This window comes from Sarcophilus harrisii, chromosome 2 (genome assembly GCF_902635505.1).
Source record: "Sarcophilus harrisii chromosome 2, mSarHar1.11, whole genome shotgun sequence".
Classification (NCBI taxonomy): domain Eukaryota; kingdom Metazoa; phylum Chordata; class Mammalia; order Dasyuromorphia; family Dasyuridae; genus Sarcophilus; species Sarcophilus harrisii.
This window is the reverse complement of record NC_045427.1, coordinates 268,952,506-268,980,368: the sequence shown is the minus strand read 5'-3', so window position 1 is coordinate 268,980,368 and position 27,863 is coordinate 268,952,506. Positions and strand designations below refer to the sequence as shown.

The following is a 27,863-nucleotide window of genomic DNA, read 5'->3' as shown; positions in this document are numbered from 1 at the left end:
ATTCCCCCTCCCGTAAATATGTTTATTTGCTATCACTAATCTTATTTGCACAAGAACTGATTATATCAATTTTTAAAGTGCTCTAACTTGCCTGAATGTTAGTGACTGAATCTTAAAAAAATTTATTTTACTTTTTGTTATGTCACGTTAATTTCTAAATAAGTCCTTTCCTGCATTCAGGCATTTCTTATAACAAAGAATTAACTAAAAAAGAGAAGAAAAAACAATTTATTAAAATATACTTAGACATGAACAAAATCTGAAAATATATGTGGTGTTTCAGATGCATAGTTCCCCACCTTTAATGAGAAAAGATGGAGAGAAAGGCATTGTCTTACTTCTTTAACAAGGTTCAAGCTTGGTTTTTATAGTTATATAGCATTCCTTCTTTCCTTCCTTCTTTTCAACCATCCACCCCTCCTTCCTTCTTTGCTTCCTCCCTTCATTTTTCCCTCTCTTTTCCCTCCTCCTTTCCCCTATTAATTACTTCTTTCCTTCCAAAACAAGATTATCATGCCTTTAAATTTATTTCATTTTATTTTATTTTTTGCTGAGTTAATTGAGGTTAAATGACTTGCCCAGGGTCACACAGTTAGGATGTGTTAAGTGTCTGAGAACAGATTTGAACTTAGTCCTCCTGACTTCAGGGCTGGTACTCTATCCACCTCGCCACCTAGTTGCCCCCATTTTAAAAAATATTTTTAACAAACAAAAAGGACTACACTCTCTGTTTATGGAGTGGACCTATGATTTTATTACTATAGAGAATTTTCAGTGAGGAATTTCATTTGCCCCTTACAGTCTTTGAGAGTTGCCAAGAGGCTCAGAGATGCCGGTCACTGAGGCAATTATGGCAAAGGAATATATTCCTGATATTGAGGTTATCTATCTGTCTGCAATGCTAATCTTCCTTTTAATTTATATTTTAAGAGAGCACATATACATTTAGAGAAAACCTAAATAATCAGTAATATTACATCATTGATTTCCTATTAGTCATTCATATCAAAAATGATTTAAGTGAGGTATACTCAGAGGACTCCCAACCAAAAAAATTAGTTTTATATATAATAAGAATATATATGTAATAAGTTTTATATATTATAATAATAAGTAGAATGTCTTTAGAGTAGGTTAAAGAGGATTAGTAGCCCAAAGTAAAATAATAGTTGATTTTTTTTTTTCCTGAGACAATTGGGGTTAAGTGACTTGTTCAGGACCACACAGCTAGGAAGTTTTCTGTGACTAAAGCCACATTTGAACTCATGTTTTCCTGACTTCAGGGCTGGAACTCTATCCATTGCACCATCTAGCTGCCCCTATAGTTGCTTTTTTAAAGAAAAGAACAACATAATATAGTACAAGGAATGCTAGATTTGGAATTAGAAAACCCATTTTGTGTTATTGTTGTTTTTCCCTCCAACTCTCCTACTTATGGGTTGTGTGACTGAGCATGTCATTTATATCTCTTAAGTCTCAGTTTTTTCATTGAGGGAATAAAAATGATATTTGCATTTTTAGTTTTGTGAAGAAAATGTTTAAGAAGCTGTAAGTCTGTGTATATGTAAGATATTGTTATAGCGTATTATAATATTCCTAATATTGATGAATGAAATTGATTTAAATGAGAGTTCTCTAAAATCCTCTAGCATCATGCTAATTTTGTCCTGTCCTACAAGAGGCTATCATATTCCGATGAAAAACAAGTGTAACACAATGAAACACAAAAGCCTAGGAATCAAAGTTTTGGTTTTAAGTTCTGATTAATTTTCATCTTCAGTTTTTCATTTAAGACTTCTGGCTATCAGAGTTTTAGCACTTAGTTTCAAATTCTGTTCTTGATGCTTACTAACTCTGTGATTTTGCACACACCCTTTAACTTCTTTAAACCTCTTTCTTCTCTGTAAAATGAGGTTTGGAATATGTTTTCTAAAAAGTTTCTTCTAGATTTAGATTTATGACTCCATGATCCTTTCATATAAAACTTTATATTATAGTGTAAGAGAATGTAGCTCTATTCTGCAGTCTCATTTTGGCAGAATCTACATTCTTAAAAAATTCATCTTTGTCAATTTGTTGGCTCAGGGAGGAGAAGGGGCATCTAACTGCAAAATTGCTAGGTCTATTTTTCAGGCACGACACATTAACAACCAGATCTATTATTTGTCCAAAATGGCCAGTGATGCCGATGATGATACCACCACTCGATTCATAAGCCGTCTCATAGTAAAAGATGTCGAAGAAACAAATCGCTGTTATGTGATGAAGGAAGTTCTGAACTTCCAACTGAGGGAAGTGTTGTTGTCTTATGAGCAAAAATATGAGAAATACATGCGAGATGTGTTGCCCTTCCTGAATAATGTGAAAAGCATGCTAAGTAGCTGTACTATGAATGGTGATACCAGAAAAGTCCAGAGAACAATTAATGATATGAGGAGCAAAGTGCAAAAGTTGGGAAAGCATGCAGTGGTAAAAGCAATGAGTGAGATGGATATGATGCTCTTATACCTACGAGGCTACTGCAGTTAAATTTTCTACAATATAGGAAAAATAGAAAAAGGAAATCCAAGGCTTTAGATGATTGAATGGGTGAATAATTGAATAATGAAATGGGTGTTTTTAGGGCATTTTTCTTATCTTTAGGATGGGAGAATTCAAGTATATCTCTTTTGCAGGAAGGACTATTGTGAAGTACCAATAAAATAATAGATGTGATATGATTTTGTAAATGGAAAAATATTATACAAATATAAAATATTTATTTTCTTCTAGACAGCCATATAAAAAGTGGAAAATACATGTAAAAATAGAAGCATTAAAAGCCCCTTTTTTCTTCATGACTTCTGGGTTGTCAGCATCAAATATGGCTACCAGTTCAGATCTCATCTCATCTTTTTGACACAAGCTTTTTGACAAGAAGCAATCTGAAAGGTTTCAGAAAGAAATCTGTCTGTGGTAGTTTTGTGTGATATAAATATTACAAGGTCAAATTCATTTTTTTTCCTGTAAGGAACAATGTTAACCTTACTCTTGGATTCAAAGCTGACCCATGGCATCATTTTTGGAATGAATATCTTTTCCATTGGAAGGTGTGACCTAATCTCCATATTTCTTCTCTGTATCTTATTTTCTAATTTGACTTTAAGCCAGCATCTTTTTTTGGCCACATGTATGTTGATGTTGTTCACTGTCAGCAATATATCACCAAGCTGTTTTTTTAACCCAGTCTTTTTTCTAATAATAGTTTCTAAACTATTTGATTTTTGTAGTTTCAGGATGATTTGATTAGATTCTAATTATTGTGGATGAATTGAAGAAGACTCAAGATAACATCTTTTTAAAATTTTATTCTTTTTATGAATGTAACAATAAACAATGAAGTACATATTATACATATCTCCATATACTTTAAAAAAATTTTTACTTGGCCAGATAAGCATCTTCATTCTTTAACTTTGAAATATTTATTGTTTATGATATGCTTTTGAATTCATATTTCTAGTCTCTTTGTCAGTAATATTTGCTAATCACATTTTAAACTCTATTTACATTGCCCAACTACTAGATCTGCCATTTTGAATTTCTGCTTAAGCAACAACAGCAATATTGTAATAAGTAAGATCAAATTACATCATTAAATAGACTAATAATATTATATGCTAGTATATGTTGAAAATTCCAATAATATTAGGTTGACTTTTAAAAAATTCTACAATTCAATTCAGCATATTTATTGAACATCTACCTTGTAATATCAAATACTACCTTAAACACTATTGAGGATACAGAGATGGAGAGGGCACTTTTCCTGACTTTACAAGTACTAGTAAGGTGAGAGTTTCAGATAAAATAGTATGGGAGCATAGAAAGAGGAGAGAATTTCTATTTGGAAGGAGTGAGAGAAGATCAAAGAAAGCTTCATGGAGAAAATACTAGTTTAATAGTTTAAAATGGAGAATAGCATTTTAGGTGTAGGGCAAGGACACAGATGGAAATGGAAACTTGGTTTCTAGGATTAGTTAATAGGACAGCTTGATTGGAGCATATGTTATTCAAAGATGAATAGTAGGTTAAGAAAAGCCTAGGAAGCTAGATTTGATTCCTATAATAGAAGGCCTTGAACAGAGGTAGAAGGCCAAATATGTAATGTATTTTACATATAAAGTATTTCATAAAAATAGGTCCATCCTCTTGTGAGTTATTTTATTTTTACTTAAACCATATATCTATCCCGAATTTTAGGGGTCTGGTCATTATGTTTATGTTCATGGGTCATAGAATATCAAACCACATTCTTCATACAAATAGATGCAACAAACAAAGTTTAGGTGGGTAGGAAGGCTTTGCAATTAATTATTTTATCCATTTACAAGTTAATATTAACATACTTCCATCAAATCACACTTAAATCCTTGAAGTTGACATATTCACATGGTCTAGCAGATAGCATCTCAAGATTTTCCCACCATTCAGTCTTCCCTAAAATTATGTCATTTTGGCGTATCTCTTTATTTGCTGTTGTTTTTGCAAACAAATTTTTTAAAAAAATGCTTCCAAGAAAAACTAGGCTTCTTGAATCTAGACTTTGAGCCTTCCATCTTTCCCTTGCCATTATCTCCTTCTGCCTTTTTTTTCAAACGCTGCTATAAAACTCTTTCTCCTATTGCAAATTCTAGCAAGGATTAATCCTTTGTAGCTTCATGACTAGCGTCTCTGAGGACCTGCCAGTTTAAGGAAAGGGGTAGTATTAACTGTGATGTTGTTCATAGCCTTCCTTCCTGAATGTTAAATCTAAATATTCTCTGCAGTTGACTCAGATCACTCAGGTTAGCATAATATCTCTGATTTCAGAGTATGACTTATGTCAAGCTTGGACCACCCTCAATGGCAGTGGGTTGGTTCAATGCCAGGCACTTGGATGACCTCATGGAAATATAACAGTTATATGTTTCTTGGATTTGTGAATTAGGTTCTTTTCTTATGCCATCCTTTTCCTACCACAAAACTTAGTTTACATAGAAGGAAAGCAAGTTTTTTTTTTCAGGCAAAATAACAAGGTTGTTCAGAGAAAGACATATTTGTGCTTTGGTTTAAGATGATGGGAAATTATTTAAATGATTATAATAAGATATTATCTACTCTTTTAATTCCACTTTCCCTGTTTCATTTATTTTGTTCTCTATACAAAAAGTCTTAGATGAACAATTTCAAAACTATATTCCTTTAGATTTTGTGAAAAATATAAACAAACATCTCCTCTGAAATTTGTAATATGCAACTCAATTTTCAGTCCAGGTTAGGCTTAATTTGGTTTCCATTCTTTTCATTAATATTCATATCATTCTATTTATTTGAGAATCTAAAGTTTTCTATTTAATTTTATAAGTATTTATTGAAATAAAGATAATATATTCAATAAATATTTATTAAGCACTTACTCTGTATTCAAGATATGATATTAAGCACTGAGGTAGATACTAATTTTATATATATGTATATATATGGAATATATATATACACATATTAGATTCAATCATATAATATCATATTGTTATATTATATATATGTATATGTGTCTTTGTCATTAAGGAACTTAAAACCTAGTAAGAGAATAAAATACATGCATAAATAAAAACAAATATTAAAAAAAAATCTAAGACAAGCAAGTAAGAAATTGTGATAAAAGTTTAGAGGAGAGACGTGTTTTTATGATCCAGAATATCTATATCAAAGGCTTAACAACAGAATTAAATCTTAGAAGATGAATGGGAGTACTGTTGGTAGAGATTGAAAGTGGAAAATTGTAGTTAGGACTGGATTTTCACACAGGAAATGATATGAAAAAAGGCACCAAAGCAACAGGGAGAAAAGGTAAGAAATAATTTTTGGGTTTTGGATGTCAGGGTTAGAAATATGGAGTTCATTTGATAAAAATGGTGAACCACTGCCATTGATGTTTAATGAAGTGATAAGAGTCACTACTCCAGGAAAATTAAAGAAGTGGTATGAAGGGAGAAAGAAAGTAGTGAGACCAGGTAGGTTAATAATTCAGAAAATTTGGGGGGAAATTACTTGCTGGGATGTGATGGGAGTGGCAATGGGATGTGAAATATATTTTAAAGGTAGGATTTAATGATTTTTTTTTTTTGCTAGATTGTGTAATGTGAGCAAAATGACTGAGTAGTCAAGCCTGAGTGAATGAAATAGAGAAATTAAAAAAAAAAAGATTTTTAGGAGAAAGAAGTGAGTTTATTCTGAAGCACGGTGGAATTTGGCATGCTCCCAGTAATCCAGGTGGGGAAGACTAGTAGGTGGATGGAAATGTCAAGTGGAAACCTAGGACAAAATTTCAGGCTTGAAAAAAAAATAGTTGGGAGTTATTCACATAGAGGTGGCAGTTGAAGTCAGAAAAATGGAAGAAACATCCAAAAATGTTGAGGATGGATCCTTGAGACTTGCATATATGTAGGGAATAGGAGCAGAAAGAGCAATTGACATACCAGTAGTTTTTTATTCAGTGGAATATGTCATGGAAGCCAGGGGAGGAGAGAACATTCAGAAAGAAAGAGTGTGTAATAATAGCATAAAATACTACCTCGGGATAAAAGGGAATTAGGATTAAGGGTGCAAAAACCCCAATTTATTTGTCAATTAGTCATCCATTTCTGACAGAACAGTTTCATTAAAGTGATGGAGATAAAAAACAATTGTAAGTTAGCGACTTAGTGGAAATGAGGAAGTTAGGACAGAGTTTTGAATGCTCTTTAAATATTGAGGACCTTTTCATCTATAGATCCTATGAAATCCTGTGAAGTGAAGTTATGAAAAAGAATTGAAAAAAATTAGTAGTATAGGATAACAAACTCAAGAAAAGTTTTTGTTTTTAAAATTAGAAAACAAGAATGGAATGCATTACTGAAAAAGATCTTGGAAGAAGAAGAAAAATCTGAAATTGAAGATATAGGGGAAGGAATTGACTTTGACAAGGAGAGACAGTTTTTCCTTAAAGATGGATGTAGGAAGGAGATGTTTTAAGGAGAGGAATTGAAGGAATTTACAAAATAACTCAATAAAAGAGGAAAAAATTATTATCTCTTTGGGAAATTTAATGTGGGAAATGTGATAGGGTATTGATAAGAGATAAATAAGAAGATTTTGAGCAATTTAGCTAAAGTTAAGACACCTTGGCTTTATTGTGGGCTAAATCAGTGGAATTATGATATTTTCCAGCAGAATATTTCTGGCTGACACCAGGACAGAGAGGAAAAAGAGAATAGGAGGGTCATTGCCAGGGCTGAGGAATAGCAAAGCAAGAGTGGCAGGAAGTCAAGGGATCAAAGGGTTCTGAGGTGGTGGGCAAAATGTGTTGCTGAAATTGCTAATCATGAGGTCTAGAATGGGTAGGAAGCCAAGTGAAGCCATTTTTGGGTAGTAAGTAATAAAATAGGGAGTGGCTAAATGATAGGAGATCACAATGAATATACCTAGTGCTATTTAATAGGAATAAAGAAATGAGAAAGGTGGTAAAGTTTGTGATAAAAAAATCAAAATTTCACAGTTCAAGTACTATAAAAGTAAAAAGTAATATAAAGTAAAAACAAAAATAATCTATATTTCTGCCATCTAATCAATCTGCAATTATTTTCTGCTATTATATAATTAAAACTTGTTTATAAATGATTTTATTGCATATTTCCATTTTTGCTGCCTTTTAATATGTGAATTTTCAAGAGAGAATAGAATTCTAAGAAGCAGTATAGATATTTAGCAGCTTATAAGGAGACTGCACTAACTTATGGCTGGGGGTCAGTGGACTGAAAGTCAGAAAATAAATAGAAGTTGACACAAATATCTATTTTCGAGTGCATCCTTATTTGTATTTTTCTATTCCAAGAATATTATAATGGCAAACACATACATAAATCTGCCAACATATACATAATACATGCTTATTATTTTTGATTATTGCATTTTAAACCAGGTTATAAGATCTCTTTTTTTGGTGCTAATGTAAAGGAGAAAATAAATCAGAAATAACTAAATATGAATTAGTTGAGTTAATAATTAGAAGTTTACAGGTAAGTCCACCTTTAGTGTAAACAGATATGATCTTTTCCTCTTTCTCTTCAGGAAGGGGTCTCATCAATATGTAATTAATTTCATTTTTATTAATTGTGTTGGAATTACTCTTTTTTGGAGAGTGGTGGTGAAGATAAGCAACATTAGTTAGGTCTACAGCAGTTAAAATGCATTCTTTCCTTGCTAAATGACTAACTTTGACTCCTCTTTTCTAATTGACTTCAAAATTTGCCTTTATTTTTAAAATCATTACCACTTATTCACTATTTAGCAAGCTATTTAATAATATACTAGGATTAACTACATTGGAAATTGAGGAGAACATGGTCAAAAAATCATTCATTTTTCTGAAAAAGCTGATTTTTTAAATGGATTTAGCAGGAGTAAAGAAACAAGAAGAGGGAGTTCTGGTCAAAAAACCAGAATTTCAGAGTTCAAGATATTAAAAGTAGGATATGAAAGACATAATAATAACAGTATTTAAAGTACTTTAAGGTTTATATTGTTTTCTCATTTGAAGTGTGTCCTTTACCCTCATCACTCAACCAGTCCAGGGGTGTGTGTGTGTGTGTGTGTGTGTGTGTGTGTTTGAAGATAAATAAATAAGAAGAAAGAGAGAAAAAGAGAATGAGAGTGAGAGCGCTTTATTTATTGAATTTAATTACTTGAGAAATTAATAGGAGTGGGAGTCTGTGAAATGAACCTTAGGTTTCACTAGTATTGATAACACTTAATGAATATAGTCCTTGTAGCAATGTGGATTGGTACCTTCTCTGCAACTTAGAGACTTAAAAAGTTTGAAGTAGGACAGAATGAAGGGTTACTTGACTTGCCCAGGGGCACATAGCCAGTATGTGTCTGAGGCAGGACTTTGATTCAGGTCTCTGATCCCAATGATGACTCTCTTTTCTTGAACATGTGTAATGCTTGCTTCAACCCAATATTTTCATTAATAAGTTTTGATAACAAGGAGACCTTTTATTCTGAACTAATTCCCCTCTTAACCCCAGTTATCTTGTTCTGGTTTGTAGATTGAGATAGGTGGTTTTAGTTCTCATGAACTCGCTCTCTTCTTATTCCTGATTCCCTACCACGATGGTGCAGGATTCTTGAAGAAAAGGCTCATTCCTTAAAGTGGCAGTTCTACTAATATGTTTATGCAGCAGTGGAAAATGGCCCATTAGGAATTCTAAAAAGATTAGAACAGTGACCTCAGGATGAGATAGAGTTGATATGTGTGTAGATTGTTAGATAAATGGATAAAATCTGGTTGATCTGGTAGATAGAATGCCCAGACTGGAGTCAGGAAGACTCATCTTCAAGAGTTCAAATCTGTTCTCAGACACTTACTAGCTATGTGATCCTAGAAAAAAAAAAAAAACTACCTCAGTTTCCTCATTTGTGAAATGAGCTGGAGAAGGAAATGGCAAATCACCCCAGTATCTTTAATGAGAAAAACTCCAAAAAGAGTCACAGAGAAGCATAGGCCAGAAAATGATGAAACAACAATGTGTGTGTGTGTGTGTGTATATATATATATATATACACACACATATATGTATAATGTGTGTATATGTGTATGTATATGCAATCTCTTTTTCTGGAGCTGATAGCCTAGGAGATGATTGTATGACAAGTATGATACTAAAGAGAACTGAGATTTTTCACATTGAGGAAGGCAGCTCAGCTGGTCATTTGTATTTTTAAATCTTTGACCTTCTAATGGAATGAATAGAAAATGTACCTGGAGTGTTTGTTGACTGCAATCATGTCCTGTTGGTATCCCTATTTGGCTTTAGAATTCCCTAAATGATGTCCTGGTTTCCATATGTCATGACTCTGGTGCCTTTGGTCTTTCTCATCTACCTATCCTTCAAATATCCCTTTAAAAATGCAAATCTGAAGCACAGCTTTAAAAATATGCATCTCATCCGGCTGTTGAGAGGTGCAAAGAGTAAACCTACACATTTAGACTTCAGCCATTGAAGCAAAGACGGAAAGATGATTGAATTCAGTCTTAAATTTTATAGAACTAAATTTAATGGTGAGCACAATCACACTCTGTGGTGATTGTTTTCAGTGCTGCCTTATTAAGTTATATAATGGCAAGAGTTCAAACTCAGCGATTGTTGAAATGGTAAATTTAAGGGGTGTTTTAGACTGCTTGCCAATATGTGAGGATGAGGGTTTTCAGGATGCAGAAAACATTATTTCCACCTCACCATTTCTGCAGCGTATAATTCTTATTTGAATAGTTTGGAAGGTTGAGATTTAATACCCTGCTTTTTAAAATGTTTTTAAAAATCTTGTTTTATTCCCCCAAGATTTGTTTTTTTGCTGTTGCGATTAGATGATGACAGCTAGCTGGCTTTTAAAATTGATCAGGAAGTAGCCTGGCAGTCATTCTGTGTTGTAATAGCACTTTAATGGATATGAGCTATTCACCCAGATCAGACTCAATGTCAAAACAGGCAAAAATACAGCTGTCACTCTGGACAACAAGATACACATATGCAAACAGCTGCTTCACACACTTGAGAAAAGCAGCTTTTTAGTAATATTCAAAGGTGTAGTAGTGCACATATGTGTGCATGTGTGTGTGTGTGTGTGTGTACATTTTAAGGTGTATGTGTACAATACAGCAAGGATTTCTTTTTATAACTGCATATGGGAATGTTTTAGACGTGATATATAACCTTGTATATATTGTGAAGAAGGATATGGGACAGGAATTTTCCTTAATTAGTTTTTTTTTTTTTTTTTTTTTTTTTGGTTAGCTAAACAAATACCTCTGGTTAGGTAGCTCACTTAGCATCCATTGCTAATGAGGTTAAGGACACTAGATCTATATCTTCTCAAGCCAGTTAGCCCCAACCATATATGGGCCAAATACATCTCCATCCTCAGTTAGCAAACACATTCTATAGCAAGCGCAAGATGAGAGTGTTTATTGATAAGCACAAAATCATCATGGTTATGGTGGAAAAACCAAAACAAAACATGCAATGCGTAATTCCTGCTGATAGTGGGTCAGATGAAGGGTGGGCAATTATGTTTAGATCTGGAAATATTCTTAATGTTCTCAAAAAATCTCCAATGTGTCCACAGGATAAAGTCCATCACAACTTCATCTGACATGCAAGGCTCTCCCTAATTTGTTGCCATTCTACCTTTCCTGACTTATTTATTACGACTTTGGTCACACTATTCCTTATACCTCTAACATTTTTCCTTTCTATCTTCACCTGTTGAATTCCAAGTCCTTTTTAAAGAGTAACTCAAATGTTGATTATTTCATAAGCATACCCAGATCTCCCTTATGTACAATAACTTTCTTATTCAGATTTCAGATACCATTTTAGTTTGAGCCTGTCTTAGGTACTTAGCAGGATATATTGTGTATTGTGCTTATCTGAATTTATGTCTAATCAGTTCTAAGTTATGAGTGTCTCCTTCACAATTACTGTATCTTTATCTTCTATTTTATTATCTATGTCCATGTTTTCCCCCATAGAAATGTAAACTGCTTGAGGATGGGAATTATTTCATGCTTATTTTTGTATACTCAATGCATCGTATAGTGAGCTTCACATAGTAGATATCTCATAAATGTTTTTTGAATTAAACTATAAGCTCCCTGAAGGTAGACATTATAGCTTTAATGATAAGAAGAGAGAGATATTGGATTTAGAAGACTTAGATTCAGACTGCAACTTTGATATTATTTATGTGACATAAAATGACTATTTAAAAATAATAATATCTAACTTAAGATTTGCAAAATTCTTCATAAATATTAACTCATTTTATCCTAACAGCAACCCTGGGAAGTAGGTGCAATTTAAAATCATTTTATGATAGTGAGAGGGAAGGTATTATCCTCATTTACAGGTGAGAAAAAAGAAAAGTAAATTGCCCAAAATCATAAAAAGTTTGTAACAGAACTATAACCTAAATATTCTTTCCATTTTATTCTATTGCTTTTCTCTCTCTCTGAAATGCATGCAAATAATGTCTTTGTGAAATTACCAATTTAATTGAAAGCCAAAGTATTAATTTTATCCTGCCCATCTTTATTGTGCAGATGGGGCATTTCAGAAGTAGAATTTTTGCTGACATCAACTTTAAATTCAGACTCAAAGGAACATCCCTTAGATTGACCAGATCCCTCTAAGATAATACAGTGCCTCCATGGAGACAACAAGTAGATTAACAGACAATGTAAAATTTGTAAGGCTTTACCTATATGATATCAGAACATCTGAATGAAAAGTAAGAAATTCAGTCATATATATATTATACTGAATTTCTTACTTTTCATATATATAATGTGTCCTATAAAATATGCATACATATATATCTACATGCAAGCAAATCCCTTCTAAGTTTTATCTTTATAGGTAAAACATTGCCAGTTCCACAATGAAGCGATCAAGTCAGGATTTATCATATGCCACTATAAGGAAGGTACCTTGCTTTCCTCCCTGGGGATATATTATGTCATCTGACAAAATGTATATGTATGGAGACAGCTATACATGTATGTATACATTTGTGTATGAATGCATATACTATAAAGTAATTTAAATAGGATGTTTAATATGCATATGCTTATTATATATTATAGGGTTATGAAAACAGTTGGATTCCTGAGTTCCTATGCGAGTATTCTGTCATCACATAGCCAAAATTTTTTTGGATGAATCTATTGTTTCTATGGGAGTATTGCATATGTCTACTTACAGAAGTGTACACACACACACACACACACACACACATATATATATATATATATATATATATATATATATACACACACACACATATATTCTAAATGTAGAGCTTGTGAACCAGTCAATGGATATCAATAATAAGAAAATTGCTAGCTTAAATCTGTCCTTAGCCTACTTGTTTATTTTAATAATGACTACTGCCCCACAGTAGGACACATTTCCTCCCAAATCAAGCTTATATTAAAAACTTAAATGCCCTGTATAATTGCACTCTGAAAACTAGAGAACATTTGAGAAATGTCTCAGCAGTAACGGTAGTAACAGTTTCCCTACAACACTGTATGAATCCCGATTCTATTGTTCCAATATAGGGAGGACAGGTGATTCCTAGTCACACCTTTCAAGGGAATCCCTACATCTTTTCCTTAAGTTCCATAGAATCAAGGGTCTCATTGCAAAGCCTTACAATTCTTCATCTCTCCATGCCATCCAGGAAGGAATAAGAGTTGTGAGGTTTAGCAGATTCCCTAGAATCCTATTCCTTTCCTCCCAAATAGTCCTCATCCCAAAGAATCTATATTTTACACCTATATTTATATATAATGTATAGTTACATTGTATTATAAACACATTATATTAGATATAATGTAGTTACATATTAACATCTTTTCTATACTGACAGAATATAAAGTTTTGAAGGCAGGAGTTGTTTCTTTCTTTCTTTTTTTTTTTTTGGTATCCCTGGTACCTAGCATAGAACTTTTGATTTATTAAGTACTTTAAAAATGTTTGTTAATTGATTTTCCTATTGGAGCAACTTAGAATGTTTAGCTTAGAGAAGATTTGGGGGAATGTATATGATCAATAGTTGATTCCATGTATTTGAAGGGCACCTCTGTAGAAGAAGAATTTAGATTCCCTCTGGTCTTAGAGAGTAGAATGCATAGTAGTGAGTGAAAACCGCTAAGGTAGATTTGCAATTGATACAAGGAAAAATTTAGCTTTAGAGCTGTCCAGAAGTAGAATGGACTGCCTCCAAAGGTAGTAAGTTCCTGTAACTGGTAGGTTTCAAGCAAAGCCAGAATGACAAATTTTTGATGATGTAGTGGAGTGTAGTTTATGGCTTGACCTAGATGGTTTGTGATGTCTCTTTCAATTCTGAGAATTCTATAAGATGGTGGAGAAGAACTATCATTTTACTACTATAATTTTGGGAGTAGAGAGCAGATTCAGATGAGTAATGGGATAGTGTGTCTAACTAGCATATCCTGATCCTGGATTTACTGATTTTTACTATTGATAGAATGTTGCTGGAGGCAATGTATCAGCTGATATAGTAGACACAGTCAGAAAAGAATAATTACAGAAAATAGTAGTGTTACCAAAGTTCCTCTTTTCTGCCACATGTAAAATAAAATCAAGCTTAAAAATTCTCAAAATTTGCTTTACTTTTATATACACCTTTGATCTGCTTTATTAACTAGTTTAAATTTATTTTTGTTTGACTATAGAGTTGTATGTGAGAGAATCAAACTAATATAAAATGTTAGAATTTAGGAAATTCAAATTTTAAAATTCATTATTGGCAGCCAAGTGTTTTTTTAATGATATGCTGCTAATCTTATGAAAATGTATAAGGCATTATCAAATTTTTCAAAATTTTCTTGGACAATCAGTAACTGTATTTTAGAATTAACTTTAAAAAGTTTTAGGGAAAAGTCTGGAAAATATTATGATGTTGGGAAAGTTTGAAGACAGAAGGAAAAAGGAACAGTAGAGGATGAGATGGGATAGACAATGTCATGGAAATAATGAAAAATAACTAATGAACTTCAAGAGAGTAAAGTATAGAAAAGATTTGGGATTCTGTGGTACATGAGATCACAAAGTGTCAGACATGATTGAATAACTGAACAACAACAAAATAAATAATTTGAAAAATGAAAAAACAATGATCTTCTGTATTTTTAAGCCTCATTTCCCATATTTGACTTTCCCATTCCTGGCTATCTTTTAATCTGCTATGATAAATGCTATTGCATTTTTGTGGGATGGAAACTTTTATTTACTTTTAGAAAAATATCTAAATAGTTCAGTATGATAAAAATACAATAATTATGTGCAGTGATTTTTCATTGCATCCCTATATTCAATTCAATTCAATCCAATAAACATTTAATTTCTACCATGTGCAAGATGGGAGATAGTATTGTGAAAATGGAAACAAGCCACTGGATAGTGTCTTGGAGTCAGGAAAACTTGGGTTTATGTCACAGACCTAGTTATTTAATCTCTCATTGTCCCAAGGACCTTTCTGATACTATAGACTCATCAGTCATCTACATAGGTAGAGGAAGTTTTTACACTAATTGTAGAATAATCAGATGCAATCACAAGTACAGACCATAAAAACAAACCTACCAAACACTGCTAGGGATACAAAGGACTAAAATACCAGTCTATGTTCTGACAGAACTTGTTATAGTTTACCATAAGCCTATGGAAGCCCAAAATAAAGTGTGTTGTTTATCCTTTATTCGTAAAGAGAACGTGATGTCAGGGAGGTAATATCATGACATTATCTTTGCAAAGTCATCAACCTTACTCTCTCCTCTAAAGCCATCTGGGTACAGTAGTGAGATACAGATCCGGACAACTAGAGATAAGTTATGGGCAAAGAAGGATTTCAGACAAAATTTCCTAGGAAAATCTGAGGAAGAAGAGATCTTTTTGAGCAGTTACACCAGGGAAGAGTTCAAGGAGAAGGTATCGCCCACATCTTTGAAAGAATATGATTTTAAGGGTAGTTAGGTGGTGCAGTGGATAGAACACCAGCCCTGAAGTCAGGAGGACTTGACTTTAAATCTGGTCTCAGACACGTAATGCTTCCTGGCTCTGTGACCCTGGGCAAGTCACTTAACCTCAATTGTCTCAGTAAAAAACAAATGATTTTAAGAGTTTATTAAAATAAATAAATATTTGGGTGCAGCCTGTATGCAGATCAATGAATATAATCAAGGTGCATTTCTCTTTCTCTTTTGATAACATATAATGGTCATAATAGCTGGTTTGTTTATATTATTGGTATATTGAGTGAACTAAATAGACTATTAGGTTGAAAAAAATGTTGACACAGGTACAAATGCTTAACTTACCAAGCATTAATAATATTAATTACTATTAATTATTAATATAATAATAAAATAATACTAAATAAATTAATACTTAATTTACTACTTTTCCCTATGTTAATGTTACTCTCTCTTTAGATAAAAATAGATATGACAAATTATTAGGGCAATTGCTTGTTTTAAAAAATAGTGGTAGCACCTCAGCATATCATGATAATAATAACTAATAACTAATAATAACTAAGAACGAATAAATTCCATTAGTGGTAATGTGTTTAAGCAATCTCTCTATCTCTATTTCTAAATGATCTAGAGTTTGAGATATTAACAAATTGATTAAACACATCATCAATAAATAATATTTTGTTACAATTTAAGATGATATCACCATTGTATAAAATAGGCAATCACTAAATAGTAGCAAGCATTGTAATATATATTTAAAAAAACTTGTTTAATTTTTTTTACTATGTTAATCATATAAATTTTTTCTCTTACTTAAATTTGTAGGTGGCTCTTTTTAGGTGGGGCTAAAATAATATTATTTTTTGATGGCTTCATTTTCTTTTTTTATGAAAATGCATTTTTTATAATTTGGAAATGATTTTTTTCTATTATGTTATAAATGAAAAAGGTAAAAGTTGAATGATAGTAGAAGAAAATTCATCCTACAAGCTAAAGATAACTTGTTTTGAGACAAGAAAAAAACTAAAAAAAAACATCATTTGAAAGGGTTGTATGGTATTTTCACATTTTTCATTCTTATGTTACTATTCTATTTTAACTCTATGGATGCTATTTTCCTACTATTTTAGTATAGAAGAAATGAATACAATATAGCCTTAATTCTTTATGTAAATCATGGAATGTTGAGAATTCAGTTTGTAATATTTCAGAGTAGGTCCCTTATTATAATTACTTGATCTTTTAATGTCAGTGTATTTGCTTCAAAGATGTAGTAATTTTTTAATAAAGCATGATGTGCCATAAATATATACACATATATACACATATATAATATTTATCTACCTACTCATTAAGCATGATTATTTAAACAACTAAAATTAATTTTGACTGAAAAAACACTCCCTCAAGTGCAGAATTTTTTTTTTTACAATTTTTGCTTGTTTTAACTTTCAAAATAACTAGAATTTGTGTGTATGATGTAAAAAAGTGGTTGCAAAGTGAAAAAAAGGTCCACCAGTCATTGTATTTATAGACATTGTCAACTGATCCATGTGCCAGGCTTTGCTGTTCTGTTGAATTTACTGAACTGACCAGTTGTTTTGGCACTGTGTAGGCAACCTGAGAGGGCCATATATTTTCATTTTACTAAACATTTTTAGTATATATTATTTCTGACATACTTTTACAGAGAATTATAGAATGTTGCCCATAAATGAAATTAGTTATTTATATTTGGATTTATTGCTGTAATAAATCTTAGAGATCATGTCCAAATCTTTCATTTCATAGATGAGGAAACTGAGACCCACAGAAGTAAAATCATATCTTTACCATCAAATAGGCAGCATTGAGCAGAAATAGGATCCAAACTCAAGTCAATGGATGCTAATTGTAGTATTATTTATTTTTGAATGGCCTCCGGTCAGTGTGCCAAAAAAAAAAATCAAAGAGTCTGATTTCGCATGCTTCTTTTCTATTTCTGTTGTTACCTATATGAGGATTTTTGCCTCTTTTAATGAAGAGGGCTTGAAAAATAAAATTTCCTCAGTCAAAGAGAAAGTTACTTTATAGACTGTATTTAATTTAGATCATTGATAATTAACTTCCCGTGTGTATTTTTTGCCTTAACTATCTAACATTTTTTTCTCCCCTCCATGACCCAAATTAAACGACAGCAATTATTCAATAAATATGTTTTTTGGTTTTAAAATTAGTATTAGCATCTGTGTCCATACCTGTGATTTAAGACTATGTGATGGGAGGGATAAAGAACATTGACTCTGGAATCAGAGTTTTGGTTTAAAATCCAGTCTCTGATACTTAATGATCCAATGAACTTGGGCACACTCAGACTCTTAGCCCACATTTTACTGCAAATGATAGGTTTGGATTAGATGGCCTCCGAGCCAGACTCCTTATGATTTAAAATCTACGAGCCTTTGAGACAAGTATATTGAATGGACACCTTGTGGCAAATTTTGGGAGGATGGATAAGAATCACACAGGATAGATGGGCATGGATCAGTTGTGATCTGTATCATCCAGAGGGAGCATCCAAACTTATGGAAACATGGACTCATTTGAGTATTTAAAACATGTGCAAAGTGACTTTACAAAGAGCTTCTCTTTGGTGTCTTAAAGTTTATTCAAGTTGTTAAGTACGCCACACATATTTTGCTTAAAGCAGTTATTTCCTGGAATAATTTGAATGTAGTCTGGGTGCACATTTGTGTGAAATTGTATTCTGCTGACTTTGAACAAAGACTTCATGATGTTTGTAGGCTAAAACAGGGTAAAAGTCCATTTAAGTATAAACTGCAGCAGAGATATGGCAGATGCAGAAGAATTGGAAGTGATTGGAGTTTAGCAGATAAAACACTGTTTTATGTCTCTGTTTTAGAAGTACTTGTGAAGGGAAGAAAGGGCACTGTAGAACAGAACTGGAAGTTTATTTTAAGTATATTGCTTAGTAATGCTTGGTAGGATATTGTTGCAGAATGATTGTGACCTTTAGCAAAAAGCACGTTATGAGCCAAAGAGAGTTCGGTATTGTGCACTTGAGTAGTTTGCCTTATTCATGGTTTGGATTTATTTTAATAAAACATAAGAAAAACAACGATGGCAGCAACAGGAACAATATAAGCCCATTATGGTTCTGCTTAGCCTTAAAGCCATTATTATCTCACTTAAAGAAAACTTGGTATTTCCTTTACCAAATTTAGGAGGGAGTTGAACCACTTTGTCCTATTAATAACTTGATATGGATGATAATAAGCTAGAGGGTTCCACATTAAAACACATGAACCAACATCTTCATTTTGTGAAATTCTTTTCTAGTAATACAAAATGGCATTTGGACTGGATAAGTGTAAAATTATTATCATACACCAAGGAAACCTGGAGATTGAAAGCCTTAAGTTTCAATCCAAAGGTCATATTGAACTTGTGAATGATGATGATTCCTCAAAAATACCTTGGTCTCCTCCAGGCAAGACCCATTGAGCATAAAGATATCAAAGGAAAGATGTGATTGAATCCTCTTGAGGGAATTATTGACATCTAGAAATCAAAATTAAATGAGGAGAACTTGTTTAAAGCAATTAATACAAGTGCAATATAAATTTCAATGTATACTTTCAAAGCTCTAAAATGGACTACAACAAATTAAAAAAATCTGTACTATGTTAATGAAGCATAGGATCCATCACCTTAAGGCAGATATAGAAAGAATAATGTTACCTTGCCAAGAGGGAGTAAGAGGATTGATATACATTTATAGAGTACAGGATAAAAACCTCAGAAACCTCAGAAATACCGACAATAATTAAAGCTGATAACAGGTACATGTCATTGAACTTAATGAATGCAACTAAATTAATTTATTTTCAGAAAGGGCCCATCAAATAGTTAAGATATGATAATGGAATGAAAAAAGGGCACTCCATGAGTAATGTCTATGTGGACTCAGGGAAAAGCATATAGATAGAATAGGACTAATACCAGAGTCATGAATTTGTTTGTTCAAACAGCTTTATGACCATATCAGTGTTATAAGAAACTATAGAATGGCTATACTAAGAAGTTTGGATATATTAGCAATGTAGATTTTGCAAGAAAATGATAGAAACATCACAGTAGGCTGCATAAGCCTACTAAATAAATATCAAAAAAATTTAGTGGCTAGAATTATGTCAGAGGCTAGTTATTTTGTATGGACATAAATTCTCACACTACAAATATAAACTTTAAAATATCCACAAAAATTCATCCAATAAACTGTACTGGAACTGGACTATGGTCAGTCTGAACTGTTGTCCACCATTATCCATATAAAACATTTATTCATAAAGGAAATTAAAGAAGAGCATGTTTAATAAATGGTGTCATGCCAAATGCACTTAATATTCATCTAAGCTCTATGAAATAGAAAGTTTTCAAAATAAACTTCACAGAAGAAAAATCATTTGAGTAATAATGATAATAATAAAAATAACAATTATAACTAAAATTTTATATTGCCGATCTACCTCAAGATACAAAGAAGGTTTGAGTTAATAGACAGTGCATGGGCTGACATCCTAATAAATATTTTTATTCAAGTACAGAATGCAGTTATTTTTGTGACCTGTGCAATAATCTGTGGAACATAAAATATTAAAGAATAAGTTAAATAGCATCTTGTACCAGAGCTATTTCAATTTGTACCCCTATTGAAAAAAAGATGAGAATCATCAGAATGGCTTATATTTATGTTGGATTTCAAGGTTTACAAAGCGCCATTCATAAAGTATATTATTGAAAAGTATTAGAGATGCTCTTATTGTGGTAAAATTATGCTGAACTATATTTTCTATAGAATTCATATTGGTATGAGGTCCCCTTCCCTGAATTTATGTCACTGGAGGATCTTAGTTTGAATTTCAGTTTTGTTTCTAATTTATCTTTATGATTTTGGGCAAATTATTTAAATACTTCGAGGCTTAATTCCCTCATACATAAAATGAGGAAGTGAGATGAGTGGATTGAACAGATGCATAGAGAAAAATAATCAGTACCAAGAAAACAATATAAACAATGACTACAATGAAGTAAATTGAAAGAACAATTAAATGAAATTGAATGTCATGGAATTATGATAATCAATCATAGGCCTAGAGAAAAAATGAGAATTCATCTCCCTCCTTTCATTTGTGAAGAGGGGGAGATATAAAATCTGTGTATTATGTTATATATACTGTCAGAGACAGTTGGTGCACAGGTTATTTTTGCTGAACTATTTTTATTTTTAAAAGCTTTCTTAAAATGAAGACTTTCTGAGTAGGGCAAGGAAAGAGCAAATTTGGAATTGTGATGATGTAAAAGCAAAAATCAATAATTTACTTAAATGTGGAATAGGATTTGATAATTTCAGTTCTCCTGTAGTTCTATAATTCTATGATGCTTTTATCTTTTTAAAATGAGTTTCAGAATCATAGGTGGTGTGTGGAGGAAGAACGAGGACTAAATATGTGAATTAGCTTTAAAACATGATTTGTTCACTATATATGTCAACATTTGTTGAACTTTTATGAATCTCACAAAATTTATATTATACAGTAAAGTAGGAGGTTGGGACTTTTGTTACTTTTTTCAAAATAATGATTTTAAATAAGTGATTTGTAAAAATGATTGATTTGTAAAAGTTAAAAATTCTGTAGTAATACATCATAGTGGTTCAAAAGTTTTCATGAATGGGATAGAGAAGTTATGATGTTTTGGAACAATTTGATCAAATGAATAATAACATCTCAGCCATATTACTTTAATAATTTTAGGGAAAATTTCTGTTACCTTTCATGTTTCTGAAAATTCTTACTCTCATAGATTGTCACCGAGTTCTCTTTATTGAGGCTGGTCACTGGTGTGGTTAGAGATACTCTAGTAAAAGATACCAGTTCCTTCTCTTGCTTTTCTTGCCTTATCCAAATTTTTCTACTCATAGAGTATTTCTTCTTACGCATCAAATTCTCTCATAGTCCCAGACAACAAAACCTATCTCCTCCTCTGTTTCCTCCTCTTGTGGGAGATATATGAGGAATAGAAAGGGAAAAAAAAGATCTTTTTAGTTTTCAAACAAGGAATTCTCAGAATAGATTAAATTCTTCAAAAAGCCAATAGAAATTCCTTCAGTTAAAAAAAAATAATTTTTTTAAAAGTCTTGCAGAAAAAAGATAAATGAAGAAAGACTGATGTCTAAGAAAAGCTTAAAAGACATGATTTCATTGAGAAATAATAGCTATATCTTAAGAGAAAATCTTAAAAAGCTTGTGCTTTTCTCAAGTATAACTTTAAAAAAAAAACTTGAGCTATCTAAAAGAGTTGAGAAAATATCCCTGCCTCTAAGCAGAAAACAACTAGATTTAGCAAACTTAAATTTAAAAAAGTAGATCATATTGAAAGGAGCAAAAGAAATGGGGCAGTACCATTATTTTCTCACTGTGGACAAACCTTTTTCCATGGTAGCTTGGCAGCCCTAGTGATCCAGAGATGAGTTTTATACAATACTGTTGATACACACTGGAAATTTTACTTCCTAAAGTTGGAAAGGAGAACAAGATTTTCCTGTTAGCCAAGTTGTTTGGCTCGGAAACACCCTCCCAGCTGTTTTATTTTCCTTTGCCCATCTAAGTGATATGGGTTTTTGAAGGTGGACAAAGGCGCTGATAGTGAGTCATCGCCAAGATCAAGCAACAAAGCATCTTTGTTCTAGTGGGGGCATGGCATGTGTCGGGATTGTTAGTGCATGGCAAAATCAACATTGGACTGCTGGAACCAGCTCAAAACAACTGGGAGGCTTTAGGGAGTTTGGTGCAAATTATTTCCTGGATCTTATTTTGCATGAGTTTCTTTCAAAGACATGAGAGAAGGCATGAACATGTACAATTTGGCTATATCAAGTGGGATTTTTGTAGCTCAATCAAAGTCATGTATTGCTTTTGAAATTTTGCTCCATTTACTATAACCTGAAATGCTCTTTTCAGGGAAGTTTATTTCTATTAGTATTGTCCTTTATTACTTTAAACATTTAAATTATATCCATCATTAGCTTATTCTGCAAAATCTCTCTCACAGGTTTTATGCATTCTTGCTTCTGTATACATTGCATTTTTAATGAAAAGAAATGAGTTTCAAAATAGTTGCATTTTTAAGGATTTTTGTTTTGTTTTCTTTTGTTTTTTTGTTTTGTTTTGCTATCAGTGGAAGTCTAATTTCCATTGTATTCACCCTGTTACAGAAATACTTAATGTCAGGAAGGAGATATTTACTGAAATACATGAGTCTAGAATTCATCTCGATTCAGTGTGAAATTCACTCGCCCTCTGCTCCCCACCCCCTCTTGAATTGGAATGAAATGTGCCTTAAACTGAAGTGAAATACATCACATGCAGCAACAGTGGGCCCTCGCTTTGCCTCTATTCCTGGTGTGAAATCGATACACTATCTTTCCTCCTGACCTGTTCTGTGACCTCCATTGCCGCCTTCATGCTGAACAGCAATTGCTTTGAACAGCCTGGGTCTGCTACAGCTCACAAATGATTCTCAGCTTCTGTCTAAAACTGGTGCTGATAACAAAGGCTCGATTTTAAATAATGTAGTCGTAGTCGTCTTCTAATTATGAATTACGTGAAAGTGCACATTCTTTTACTATTAAATGCTCCAATGGTAGGGACAGACCACATGCATGCAGCCTCCAAGTAGGGTCCAGAATCCTGGGAATTTTATTTTTAATTTCCCTTGATAAAGTTTGATTGGACAGAAAAGAGAAAAGATGCATAGCACAGGTTTTGCAAATTTTCATACATTTTTCACTGTCCTTGTTGTTTGATATTATTTTTAATTTTCTCCTTTATTCCATGACCTTTTTTTTCAATGAAAAAGTATTTGAATTATGAGATGCCAAAGGAAAAAAAAGAGCTCTTGAATACATATTTGTTTCTTAGAACAGTAGGTTCTCAATTTATACTGAGTTGAAATTATGAAAATTATCTATCCATGCTTTAAGAGTATTCTTGTTGAAGATGTACAAGAAGGACATGGAGGCTTTTGCAAACTGTATTTGACAGTGGACTGCATCTTAACAGTCATGAAACTGACAATAGGAGAAAATAAAATATCCCTCTGTTCTTTCTTTTTCCTCCCTCCTTTCCTCTCTCCCTTTTCTTCCACTACCTTTTTGGACTGCTTGTGCTCTGGCCTGCCTGTCTTCCTCCCTTCCTCCCTTCCTCCCTCCCTCTCTCCCTCTTTTCGTTCCTCCCTCTCTTCCTCCCTTTCTTTCCCTTCCCTCCCTCCTTCCCTTCTCTCTCCCTCCCTCCCTCCTTCCTTCCTTCCTTCTTTCCTTCCTTCCCTTCCTTCCTTCCTTCCTTCCTTCCTTCCTTCCTTCCTTCCTTCCTTCCTTCCTTCCCTCCCTCCCTTTTCTCTCCCTCTCTTCTTTCCCTCCCTTCTTCCTTTCCTCCCTCCCTTCCTTCCCTCCCTCCCTCCTCCTTCCTTTTCTGTCTCCCTCCCTTCTTCCCTCCCTCCCTTCCTTCCTCCCTCCTTCCTTTCCTTTCTCCCTTCCTTCTTTCCCTCCCTCTCTGCCCCTCCCTCCTCCCCTCTCTCTGTCTCCCTCCTTGCCTCCCTCCTCCCCTTCATTCCAGTTAGCTGTTGAGATTCTGATCAAATGAGTGAGTATATATAAAGTACTTTTCAAATATTTAAGCACTCCCTAAATTAATGATTATGATAAGTAATAGCAGTAACCTATAACTTCAGGTATGGTTCCTATTCCATTCTTCTTTACATTTCAATTAAGTCATTTGAAAACCTTGTTTTGTTATTTATTAATAAACTGCCCAAACATACCCGCTTCTTAAGCCTTTGGAATATGGCTTTGCATCTAAGTCCTTGAACCAATTTCTTCAGAAATTAACATGATCTCTTAACTGCTATATCCAATGGCTTTTTTCATTTCTTAGCATAGAATGACAAATTAGAGCCATGAGGAACTCCCAAGGATGTCCAATGTAATTTACTAGTTCCATAGATTAGGAAACAGAGTTAGAAAGGTTAACTTAATCTATATGTTGATGGGCACATATATAGTAAGCAGCAGAGGCAAGATTCAAATTCATATTCTTTGTCTCAAGTCAATCATTCTTTCCATTATACTATTACATTTTCTTGTGTAGTGATTAATAGCTTAAATTTTTTTTTCTCTGAAAACTGTGTATTTATATCCATTGACCAAGATTCCCTTTCCAATTTCCTAATTTTCTTGTAATTTTGGCAGCATTAGTTTGGTTTATGCACAACCTTTTTTTATTTTTCTGAATGGAAAAGTGTCTATTTTTACCTCCTGTGATAATTTTTAAGCTCTTATTTGGCCTTCTGTCCATAAATCTGACAGGCATTTTTCTCCATTTCCCCATTTCCATTTCCTGTGCTAGCCACACACAGAATGCTTCTCTAATTTGTTGATCAAAATTCTTTCTTCTTCTTCTTTTTTTTTTTTTACTTTAACTTGCATTTATTGTCCCATCAGTTTTTTATCACAATATGGATAGAGTTTTCCTTCATGAAAACTTTTTTCTTTTTTTAGATCATTGTTTGCTGAGAACAACTGAGTCAGTCGTAGTTGACCATCACACAATGTTGCTGATACTGTGTACAATAATCTCCCAGCTCTGCTCATTTCATTTTGCATCAGTTCATACAAGTCTTTTCAAGCTTTTATGAAATCTGCTTGTTCACCATTTCTTTATTGCACAATAGCATTCCATTACATTCATATACCACAGCTTGTTCAGCCATTCCTCAATTTGTATCCCGTCAATTTTCTTTTATTATTATTATTATTATTATTATTATTATAGCTTTTTATTTACTAGATATATGCATGGGTAATTTTTCAGCATTGACAATTGCAAAATCTTTTGTTCCACCTTTTCCTCTCCTTCCCCCCACCCCCTTCCCCTGATGGCAGGTTGACCAATACACATTAAATATGTTGAAGTATAAGTTAAATACAATATATGTATACATGCCAAAACAGTTATTTTGCTGTACAAAAATAATTGGACTTTGAAATAGTCAACAATTAGCCTGTGAAGGAAATCAAAAATGCACGTGGACAAAAATAGAGGGATTGGGAATTCTATGTAGTGGTTCATAGTCCTCTCCCAGAGTTCTTTCGCTGGGTGTAGCTGGTTCAATTCATTACTACTGTGTTGGAACTGATTTGGTTCATCTCATTGCTGAAGATGGCCCCGTCCATCAGAATTGATCATCATATAGTATTGTTGTTGAAGTATATAATGATCTCCTGGCCCTGCTCATTTCACTCAGCATCAGTTCATATAAGTCTCTCCAGGCCTTTCTGAACTTCCTGCTGGTCATTTCTTACCAAACAATAATATTCCATAACATTCATATATCACAATTTATTCAGCCATTTTCCAATTGATGGGCATCCACTCAGTTTCTAGTTTCTGGTCACTACAAAGAGGGTTGCCACAAACATTCGTGCACATACAGGTCCCTTTCTCTTCTTTAGTATCTCTTTGGGATATAATCCCAGTAATAACACTGCTGGATCAAAGGGTATATACAGTTTGATAACTTTTTGAACATAGTTCCAAATCGCTCTTCAGAATGGTTGGATATATTCACAATTCCACCCACAATGGGATACAATCAGTGTCCCAGCTTTCCCACATCCCCTCCAACATTCTGCATTAGCTTTCCCTGTCATTCTAGCCAATCTGACAGGTGTGTAGTGGTTTCTCAGAATTGTCTTAATTTGCATTTCTCTGATTAATAATGACTTGGAGCATCTTTTCATATGGCTAGAAATAGTTTCAATTTCTTCGTCTGAGAATTCTCTGTTCATATCCTTTGACCATTTATCATTTGGAGAATGGCTTGATTTCTTCTAAATTTGAGTCAATTCTCTCTATATATTTTGGAAATGAGGCCTTCATCAGAACCTTTGACTGTAAAAATGTTTTCCCAGTTTATTGCTTCCCTTGATCAAAACTCTCTTTATATCTAAACTGTGTACCTATTTAGGGCTTGTCTTTTCCCACAACAATCATATAATATTTTTAACTGCTCTCCAATGAATGGATAGCTTCTTTACCTCTCTATAGCTTCTGATACTCATTATTTTCCTTCTCATTAACTCCTTTTGTTTTATTTTTATTCTGATTCTCTACCTGTCTAATGAATCCTTCTAAGTGTCTTTTGCTAGGTCATTTATCTCCTTAGTTCTGTCCTGAGACTTCTCTTCTTTCCCTCTGTTACCTTACTTGGAGAGCTCATAAAATGGAGTATGATTTTTAGGCAGATATCTCCCAATATAGCCAGACCTAATCTTTTTTGCACTATAGTCATATATCAAAAAATCCTGCTGGATAGCTTTTCTTAAATGTCCCAAAGGCATTTGAAATTAAATATGTACAAAAGAACTCTACTTTCTCTATTCCCTGGTGAAACCTCTCTTCATTTCAATTATCCCAGGTTTACTGAAGATACAACCATCCTCCCAGTCATCTCAAGTATATAACCTCAACTATCCTTGACTCTTCCATGTCTCTAATCAACCATAGACAATCAATTGTTCCATCTTATTGATTTCAGCTCCATAGAATCTCTTTTATCTATAATCACTTTTGCTTAAATTATTGTAATTGCTTCCTCAATGGTATTTCTGCTTCCAATCTATCCCTCTCCAATCTATCCTCCACTCAGCTACCAAAATAATCTTTTAAAAACATTCCTATGAACAAATCATTTCATTGGTCAAATATTTTTATGACTCTCCATAACTTACAGGATAAAATATAAACTCCTTACTCTAGTATTTCTAAGGTTTTTCATATATCTTCTCTACTTATACAGCTGATACCTTGGTGCATTGCTTCATACCCTAGACCATTGAAAAAGATTTTTGGTTAATCTCTGTGGCTTAAATCTTCTTTTCTATTTCATCCTCTTATTTGTTGATATGATTGTCCTTAAGCTCAAGTCTGACAATGTGATTCCCACTCCTGGTTGTTCAGTGAACTCCAGTGGCTCCCTATTATTTCCAAGATCAAATATAAAATACTCTTTTCAGGTATATAAAGATTATTACAATTTGGTTCTTTTCTGGCTTTTTCAGTCTTTTTATATTTTAACTCAGTTACTGGCACATTGTAAACACTTAATAAATGCTTCG

At 33.0% G+C, this 27,863-nt stretch overlaps 1 protein-coding gene and 1 pseudogene across 5 annotated transcripts in view; both read left to right on the top strand.

Moving 5' to 3' along the window:
• Window positions 1-27,863, top strand: part of NPAS3 (neuronal PAS domain protein 3) — a 1,088,682-nt gene that overhangs the window by 89,030 nt on the left and 971,789 nt on the right. The window lies entirely within an intron of this gene.
• LOC100914160 lies at window positions 1,371-5,528 on the top strand (annotated as a pseudogene).